The sequence below is a fragment of the Phoenix dactylifera genome, chromosome 4, assembly GCF_051530095.1.
Source record: "Phoenix dactylifera cultivar Ajwa chromosome 4, Ajwa_hap1_PhDact_Kaust_v1.1, whole genome shotgun sequence".
Lineage (NCBI taxonomy): Eukaryota > Viridiplantae > Streptophyta > Magnoliopsida > Arecales > Arecaceae > Phoenix > Phoenix dactylifera.
Window position 1 is genome coordinate 14588516 of NC_143193.1, and position 9940 is coordinate 14598455.

Consider the following 9940-nt stretch of genomic DNA (forward strand, 5'->3'; position numbering starts at 1 on the left):
TTCCTTAGCGGCTTCACTTACAGCAATGTATTCTGCCTCAGTAGTTGAGTCAGCTACAGTTTGCTTCTTAAAATTCTTCCAGCTCACTGCACCACCATTAGGGGTAAAGACATACCCTGAAGTGGACTTGCTATCATCTAGGTCTGACTGAAAACTAGAATCAGAAAATCCTAGTTTTAATTCAGAACCTCCATAAACTAGAAAAATATTTCTAGTCCTTCTCAAGTACTTAAGAATAATTTTCACAGCTATCCAATGATCCTCCCCTGGATCAGCCTGGAATCTGCTTGTTATGCCTAAGACCTAATCAACATCAGGCCTAGTACATAGCATAACATACATAATCGATTCTACTGCCGAAGCATAGGGAATAGAATTCATTCTATTCCTCTCTTCAGATGTCTTAAGATACATCTTCTTAGAGAGACACATGCCATGACTCATAGGTAAGTAACATCTTTTACTTCCTTCTATGCTGAATATTTTCAGCACATGATCTATGTACCTAGACTGGGACAAGCCTAGCATCCTTTTAGATCTATCCCTATAGATCTTTATACCAAGCATATAGGATACTTCTCCCAAGTCTTTCAAGAAAAAGCTTTTTGACAGCCAAGACTTGACCGATTGTAACATTGGAATATCATTTCCAATGATTAGTATGTCATCTATATACAATATAAAGAAGACAATATTACTTCCACTAGTCTTCTTGTATACACATAGTTCATCCATATTTTTGATAAAACCAAACTCTTTGACTGTTGTATCAAAACGGATGTTCCAACTCCTCGATTCTTGCTTTAATCCAGAAATAGATCTCTTAAGCTTGTATACTTGATTCGCTCTCTTACTTGAGACAAATCCTTCTGGCTGTGTCATGTAAACCTCTTCCTCAAGATGACCATTAAGGAAGGTGGTTTTAACATCCATCTGCCCAATTTCATAGTCATAGTATGCAGCTATTGCAAGCATAATCCTAATAGATTTGAGCATAGCTACTGGTGAAAAGGTTTCATCATAGTCAATTTCTTATCTTTGCCTGAAACCTTTTGCCACTAGTCTGGCTTTGTAAGTTTCTACTTGCCCATCTGGTCCAATCTTTTTCTTATAGACCCATTTGAAACCTATAGGGTTTACACCCTCAGGTGCATCAACCAAAGTCCATACTTGGTTGGTATACATAGAATCTATTTCGAATTTCATGGCTTCTAGCCATTTGTCAGAGTCATTACTCATGACAACTTCCAAATAGGTCAAAGGATCATCGTTCTCAACGATGTGGGCTTTATCATTCTCAATGTAAACCCATACCTCTCAGGTTCTCTTCGCACTCTATCTGACCTTCGGAGAGGAGATTTGTGTTGTGGTTGTACCTCATTTATGGGTACATCTGGTTGAGAAATATCTTGTGTCTCCATTTATAGATCTTGAACTTCTTTAAGTTCAATTTTTCTATCCTTGCACTTTTCAAGGAAAAACTCTTTCTTCATGAAAGTGGCATGCCTACCTACAAAGATCTTTTGTTCGGTAAGTTAATAGAAGATGTATCATATACTATCTTTAGGATAACCTACAAAAATACACTTATCTGATCTAGCACTTAGCTTGTGTCCAAATTTTTTTTTGACATAAGTTTGACAGCCCTATATCTTAAAATACTTAAGATTTGGCTTCTTTCCTCTCCAGAACTCATATGGAGTGCTAGGTACAGATTTAGAAGATACCCTGTTTAATACAAGTGCAGCAGTCTCTAGGACAAAACCCCAGAAGAAAATAGGAAGATCTGTAAAGCACATCATGGACCGTACCATATCTAATAGAGTACGATTCCTCCGTTCGGCTACACCATTTAATTGTGGCGTATATGAAGGTGTCCATTCAGAGAGAATACCCTTTTCTTTAAGATGATTTAAAAACTCACTAGAAAGGTATTCATCTCCTCGATCTGATCGAAGGATTTTAATACACTTTTCGGTTTGTTTTTCAACCATACTTTGATACTCTTTAAACTTATCAAAGGCTTCGGATTTATGTTTCATAAGATACACATATCTGAAACTTGATAAATCATCAGTGAATGTGATGAAGTAAGAGTATCCACCTCTAGCTGGAGTTCTCATAGGACCACATACATCTGTATGCACAAGTCCTAATAACTCACTTGCCCTTTCTCCATGTCCAGTAAATGGAGACTTGGTCATTTTACCCATAAGACAAGATTCACAAGTTCCTAATGATTCAAAATCATAAGGATCAAAGAACTTTTCTTTGTATAACTTGTGTACTCTTGACTCATTAATATGACCTAGTCGGCAATGCCAAAGAAGGATATTATTCACCTCTTCTCTCTTTCTTTTATTATTTTCATCAATATGAAATATATTGTTATTAAGAGATAGAACAAGAAGACCATTTTCCATAATGCCATTGCAATATACTTTATTAGAAAAAGAAATTGAGCAACCGTTGTTCTTTACATTAATTTCAAATCCTTTCTTTAACAATAAAGAAATAAAAATTACATTTCTAATAATCTTGGGCATATAATAACAATCTTCTAATTCAAGGAGCTCTCCCGAAGGCAACTCCAAGTAGTAGGTTCCAACAGCTTCAGCTTGGATGGACTCTCCTCCAGCGCCATAAAGCTCGATGTCACCTTTCTTCAAACTTCTAATTTTTTGTAGTCCATGCAAAAAAAGATTTGCAAATATGGGAACCACAGCCGGTATCTAATACCCATGAATTTGAATTTGAAGAACTAAATGACAAATTGGCATATAACATAAACATACCTTTTGATGCAACTTTTGCATCAGGCTTTACGGTTGCAAGAAAGCTCTTACAATTCCTTTTTCAGTGGCCTTCCTTGCCGCAGTGGAAACAGGTACTTGATCCGAAGATTTTCTTTCCTTTCTTCTTCTTGATCTTGCTACTATTAGGGTTCAACCTTTTCTTAGAACCCTTATTGCCTGATTTTTTTCCTGAGCCCTTATCAACAAGAAGGATCGGATCCTTTTCCTTCTTGATATGGGTCTCAGCTGTCTTTAACATATTTAACAGCTCAGGTAGGGAGACGTTCAACTTGTTCATATGAAAATTCACAACAAACTGAGAGAATGATTCAGGTAGTGATTGCAAGATCAAATCCTAACTAAGCTCACTGTCCATAGCAAAACCTAATTAACTTAATCTGGTGATCAAGTCTATAACCATAAGAACATGGTTTTGCACTGGAGTTCCTTCATTCATTCTAGTACGGAACAACTGCTTGGATATCTCATATCTAGCAGTCCTGCTTTGCTCTCCATACAACTCTTTTAAATTTAAAAGTATGGATAGAGTGTCCATGCTTTCATGTTACCTTGGTAATTCATTACTCATAAAGGCAAGCATGATACATTTGACAGTTAAACTGTCATTCTTCCACATCTTATGTGTGGAAACCTCCTCTTCAGTAGCATTATCCCGTTTATCTCCAAGATTAGAGGTTTCAAGTATATAGAAAATTTTCTCCTGAGTGAGAACTATTTTGGATTCCCCAACCAGTCCACATAGTTAGGACCGATCAACTTATGATGAAACATCATAAGTTGCTTTTGGTTCAAGATTTTCAAAATATTCTCATTTTGGAGTGTGAATCAAGGAACCAAGAACTCCCCCTATCATTATCAAATTGATGCAAAATTTGTTTTAGCTTTACTCCCCCTTTCTCTTATGTTTCATAGAGTCAAAATTTTTCAAAGATTTGTGCTAAATGAAGGGTTTCAAGTTATGTATCAGGGCAATGAAATTTTCTATAGTTATGTATCGAGGCAATGAAACTTCCAATGTATGTGTGCCAAATGCTTATGTATCATGCCTTCTTGAATAACTAGAGTTGTGCATAATGAGTTTGCATGTAACATTAGCTATTTATTATGAGTTCTCATGTAAAATTTCAAAATTCAGATTTTTATTCAATGAAAATTTCGATTTGCATGTTGCCAACGTTCTCCCCCTTAGGTATTGAATTCTCTTCTTATATTTATCTCCTTATAATCTCTTCATATTTTTCTTTCATATATATCTCCTTATAATCTCTTCATGTATGTTTTTACCTTTTCTTTACCAATCTTTCTCCCATCTTTCTCCCCCTTTTTGTCATCATCAAAAATAGTATATAATACAAGGGTGAAAAGTAAGCCAATGATAAAGATCATAAATTAACAGAAACATTATATTTCATCCAAACCAAAAGTACAATGTCTCAGAGAAGAAATACAGACAATAATAGAGAGTAAACACTAGTCAAAACAATTATACTTTAAGAAATATAAAATCTAGGAGACACTTTTGAACGGTTCTAACATATCATAATGGGCAGCGGAAGCTAGGAATTTTAAAAATTTCTTAATAAAGTCCCTTAACATAAAACCCTTATAAGCCTAGATCACCTTAATGGTAACAATCAAATAATATATAAATATAAATATAGGAATAGAAAAATACCTCTAACGCTAATCCAATATGAATGATCTCCACAAGGCGTTTAAGTGTCCTTCCTCCAATGGTGATCCACATAAAAACTTGATTCAAGACTTTAGCTCCAAAGACTTTGATCCTTAATACAGAATTCTTCCAAAGAATTCTAAAATCACCTTCTAAAATCACTTCAAATCCTTTTGTCCTAAAGAAGACCACCTTGTCTTGGCTTAGGACACACTAGAACAATACTAGAAAGAAAGAAACTAATGTAAGAAAGAAGGGATAAGAGAGAGAGTTGGAATTCTAGAGTTCCGATGGATAAAAACACTGGGAGCAACTCCCTTTTATAGGTGGCGTACGGATGCATCTCCAAGGGATGCACCCCATCCACACATCCCTACATGAAGGGGTGCCATCCAATCATGAATCAAAGGACATATCAAATGAAGGGTTGTGATAAGGAGTTAGTAATGTTTCACCCTTATCCAACCAAAAGACGCTTTCATGATATGTCTCTTCATTTATGCGCCGTACTCCTCCCTTTTTCATTTTCTTCCCACGCATGAAAAGTAGGAGTTATTCTCATCCATTAATCAAGGCTAGATGATGATCCAAAGGCCATAAAGGAGGGCGCCATATTCACCTTAGGCATGATGAAGAGAGGAGAGAGAAAATGGATAAGATCAAATGAATAACTCATCCTTATCCATTCAATGTTCACGCATTCTCTCTCTTTCCTTCACGTATTTTTCATCATCATGCCTCCCAATGGTAGCCATCACGCCATCATGATCTCCCAACATCCTATGATGAAAATCCAATGGCTCCAATCCATGGCGTCATCCATTTGATCCATTAAGTCTTCATCCAACGGTTTGAAGAAGATCCAACGGTTTGAAGAAGATCCAACGGTCAAAAATAAATATTTTATCAAATTTAATCCAATTAGACTCAAAACAAGCCAATTAGGTGCCAACTCTTGGCTAACCCATATTAGGATATGATCTAATTAAATTATATCAATTAAGAATCAGATTCGAATCCAATTCGAATTAGATTCGAATCCAATTCGAATCAGAAGTTAAGGTTTGCAACATGTGCTAGCATGTTCATCTTACAAACATGATCTAATCTAATTAGACCCTTGATCAGTTTTCTTGTGTGTGACCCATTGGGTTCCATACTTAGCCAGCAGTAGGTATGGGTTCGAGTTGACCTAACCTGATTAGAACTCTTCTAATCGATTAAGGTCCAAACTGCGCGAATCCGAACTTAATAATTAGAATCCTTTCTAAATTGCAATCGAATTAAACTCTTTAATTCGATCAAACCTACAAGACAAGATTGATGTCTAGCAACGTGTCATGTCTATCCGAAAAATATGGAATTTGGTGGAAATACCAAATATAACCTTCAGTGGAAAGTTACCGTACAATTCAATCCTTCAATCAAACTGCATCCCGAATATGTATATGAGTATGAATGTATGTCAAACTCAATTTCATATTCATATTTCTCTTAATCTTCTAATGATAATTCGAATCATGAAGAATTAGAAACTCTTTCTAATTTTCATTCTACTTTGATCAAAGCCTCCCTAAATTATCATATGATTAGAATAAATGGGATGCTATCTTCTCTTACGAGAAGTGATTGATTCCTTGTTGACCTACTCATAATCTTCGTACACAATTCACCATATCCAGAAGATTCCGTACACAACTTAAAGTTATGAATGAGTGTAAATCAAAACATGGATTTTTGTACACAAGATATCATGGTGATCTTAGGTCAAAGGATCAGTTGCACAACTCCCACTACGAGAATCATTTTTTGACATGTAAGTAAGACTTCATAAGATATTCTCTTAGCAGGTCAATTCTGTAAACTCAAGGACTAAAAGTTTAGCTTTAAGAATGAGACATTTGAGATACGAGCCAGAAGAGATTTCGAAATATAGATTTCAAAGATAGTTTTCAAATCCAAGTGTAGATGGAATCTTTTTTTAAGTTATTTCAAAGTTCTTCCAAGATATAAAAGCATTCGGACACAAATACCAAAACATAAATTAATGCAATTTATGATACATCTTAGAGCATATATAAAATCCAAAGCTTTGAAAGTTCTTTTAGAGTTATTTTAAAGACTTTCTTTTACTCCTTTAAAGATCATAGCATCAAAATCAATTAAAATGAATTGGCTCAGAATTGAAACACTAAAGGCAAGCCAATAAGAGCTCATTAGTAGTTCCAAAGTAAATTTACAATACTAAGACAAATGGAATCCTTTTTAATTAGTTTTCAAAACAAATGATTTACCAATTAAACACAGATAAAAATCCAACTTTCAAAAGATATTCAATGAAGCACAAAGTCTAGTACCAAAATATGCTTAAATTGATATCAGTTTGAAATCAATTAGACATTAAAAGTATACTAAAAGTCCTTTGCTAAATTTACATAGAGTAATCTTTAATGATTTAGCTTTAAGAAAATTCATTTCTCTTTCATTTATATAAGGCTTTTAATATCAATTCATGCTTTGTAAGTAAAATAGTTAAATTCAGAAATTGACAATAATAATCATGAATTAAACATAAAACATTCAAGGTATGCATCAAATAAAAGTGACTTTTGAATAAGATGCAGAATGCAAATAGATTGAATATTTAAAGCTCCCCCTCAAAAGATGCATTGTTCTTTAAATATATTTTTTTAATTGAATTTTAGAATTTAATGATTAGTGTGAATAAAACTGAAATTTTGTGATATCAAGAATGTAGAGTGATCTAGAGTTTTTCAAGACTTATGGCAATCACTCTTTTTAATCTTTTAAGAACAAGTTATGCTTTCTCTTAATTTTTGAGAATATGCACTGAAATATTAATCAGAAAATAATTCTTTTGAAGCTCAAATTTTTTTCAAAAGCAATTATATTTTCTTTTCTTTAAAAATTATTTGAGTGAGTTGAAATATTTTAAGCTTTAAGATCATTCACTCTCTTCTTAAAAATAGCTTTTTCTTTTAATGATAGAAGAAATTAATTATGCAGGAAAAATATATAGAAGATCATTCAAGTGCATATTTATGAATTTTAATTTCTTAGTCATAGTTTCTCAGCAATGTATACATAAAGTACAATAAATCTTTTTAATATCAAAATAAAATCATATGTTTAGAAACATTTGTTTGCAATGAAGATTATTGAAAAATACATCATTTAGACCAATTTTAGTAAACTTATAAAATAGAAAATGATATGTTTTAGATGCGTATCGGAGCAAACAACCAAGGCATCACAATTAATTCTATTTTTCTTAAACTATAGTTTTCATCCAGAGATCGTATTGAGTCATTATTCTGAATAATGCAATCATTGAAGCATATAATGAAAGTTACAAAAATGCAACAATAGAAGTATTTTTAACTTAAGTTTAAGCTTTTATACAAAATCAGATTCTGAATTTCTTAAAAATTTTCAAGGAAGCTTTCAAGATTATAATTTAAAATATGCATCTTCTACATTATAGCTCATCTTAAATTATTAAGATTGAAAACACATATTTCAAAAATATTAGAGCACATCCAGAATCTTTATAATTTATATTGAATTTTGGTAAAAATTGGAGGACATTATGTACTAATGTTAGGCAAGTTGAAAGATAAATTAGAATCAATTTATTCTGCCTAATTTACAAATTCAGATTATTCTTTTTTTTTATTTTTTAGATGATATTCATTAAAATAGAAGTATCCTTCTCTTCTTCTTTTGCAAATATATTCAACTTTTAGATTTCAAAGGTGATCATGAACGACAAATCTGAAATTTCTTTCAAAAATACTTTAGAAAAATTTTTATATAATTTTTCAAATATTCAAGCATTGGAACCAATTTAATAAGAAAATTTTTGATCAAACGAGTATAAGAGAAATTCAAAATATCATTGATGAGTATGGAATGCAAGTGAAAGCAATTTTCATTTGGCTTTGGAATACAAGTTATTTCGAAGTCAAAGGTGAAGCAAAAATTTGTGTGCAAAGTTAAAGCCTATTTCAAATTATGAATGTGATAAAAAGAAAATAAAATTGCTATTGGTAGACCATGTTTCAAACAGGCTGTTCAAGCATAGAGCATTAAATATTATATTTAAAGAAGATATTTGTTATCTGAATACATAATTCAAAATATCATGTCATATGCAAAACATAATATGCATTTCATGGATCAAAATCAATTTTTTTCAAATAAACTCTCCATATTTAAATATAATTCTACATTGATTTTATCCTTAGGATGTGTTTTCAAATGATTGAAACTTCATTTGATTCTTCTTATATACTTTCATTCATTTTGTCATTCATTTCCTCATTTTTTGAATTTCTTTTCTTAACTAATCAATGAACATTTTGATTTTATTTTTCGTTTTTACTTTCTTATGCTCTATACTCTATTTGCTCCCTATCCGGTGGAGTTGGAAGGGGCACAAGGTACTACCACTAGCTTTCCTCTTGTGCCGTCCCTAATATACCCTATATCGAATAGTTGGATCAAATAGTGCCGGGTACTACCACTAGCCTCTCCATTGGCACCATCCCTATGATGAGCAATATAGAAAGGTTAAACCGTTTTCTTTAACAACAAAATGTTCACTCCAAACTCTTCCTGTTTAAATATAGTTTATTATGGATTTTATTCCTTCCAAAAGAATGCTCACATAAGTCTCACAAATGTGCTGAATATATTATGCTTGTTTTGCTTTTACTTAAGATTGGAGTATTTACTTAGCTTTTACTTTTCTTGAATAATGTTCATTTTCTTTTCTTTATCTCTCTCTCTTTTTGTTATTTTTAAGTAATTTACATGAAAGAGTAGAATAAAGAAATAATCTAATATATTATATAAATGTATATCATGCAAACAACATTTGCATTATGCTCAAGGATTAATAGCTTGTCACAAGTTATTTTAAATCAAAATTTGAAGCATAAACTTGTGTATTTCATAGTTATGCATCATATAGGCAAAGGTATATTTCAATTTAGGCAAACCATGAAATAATTTTCAAAAGCATAAGTCAATCGATACATATATAGACATGATATCAAGATTTTAATCATGCTACAATATAACTTTGCTCAGCTAATTTACAAGAGAAGTATCTGAAATTACCGATTCATTCTGCATTCTTTAAGTCAAATACCTACTAGATTTCTCATGTATAAATTTTTGGCTGAAGAAAGTCCTCTCTCTTGTTTGCATGTGAATGTTTATTGTACCTTACATAAAGGTGTCCTTCAAGTTGAAATATCTTATTTCTTGCTCATAGATCCTGCATTATTAGCAAAATCTTTTTCTTTCTTGAGGAAAAGTCATTAGTTTATTCAAGATACAGAACATTCATACAACATATTTCTTAACTAAATGACTCAACATAAGACATGACTATAATTGAATATTGAGTCACTCTACTCAA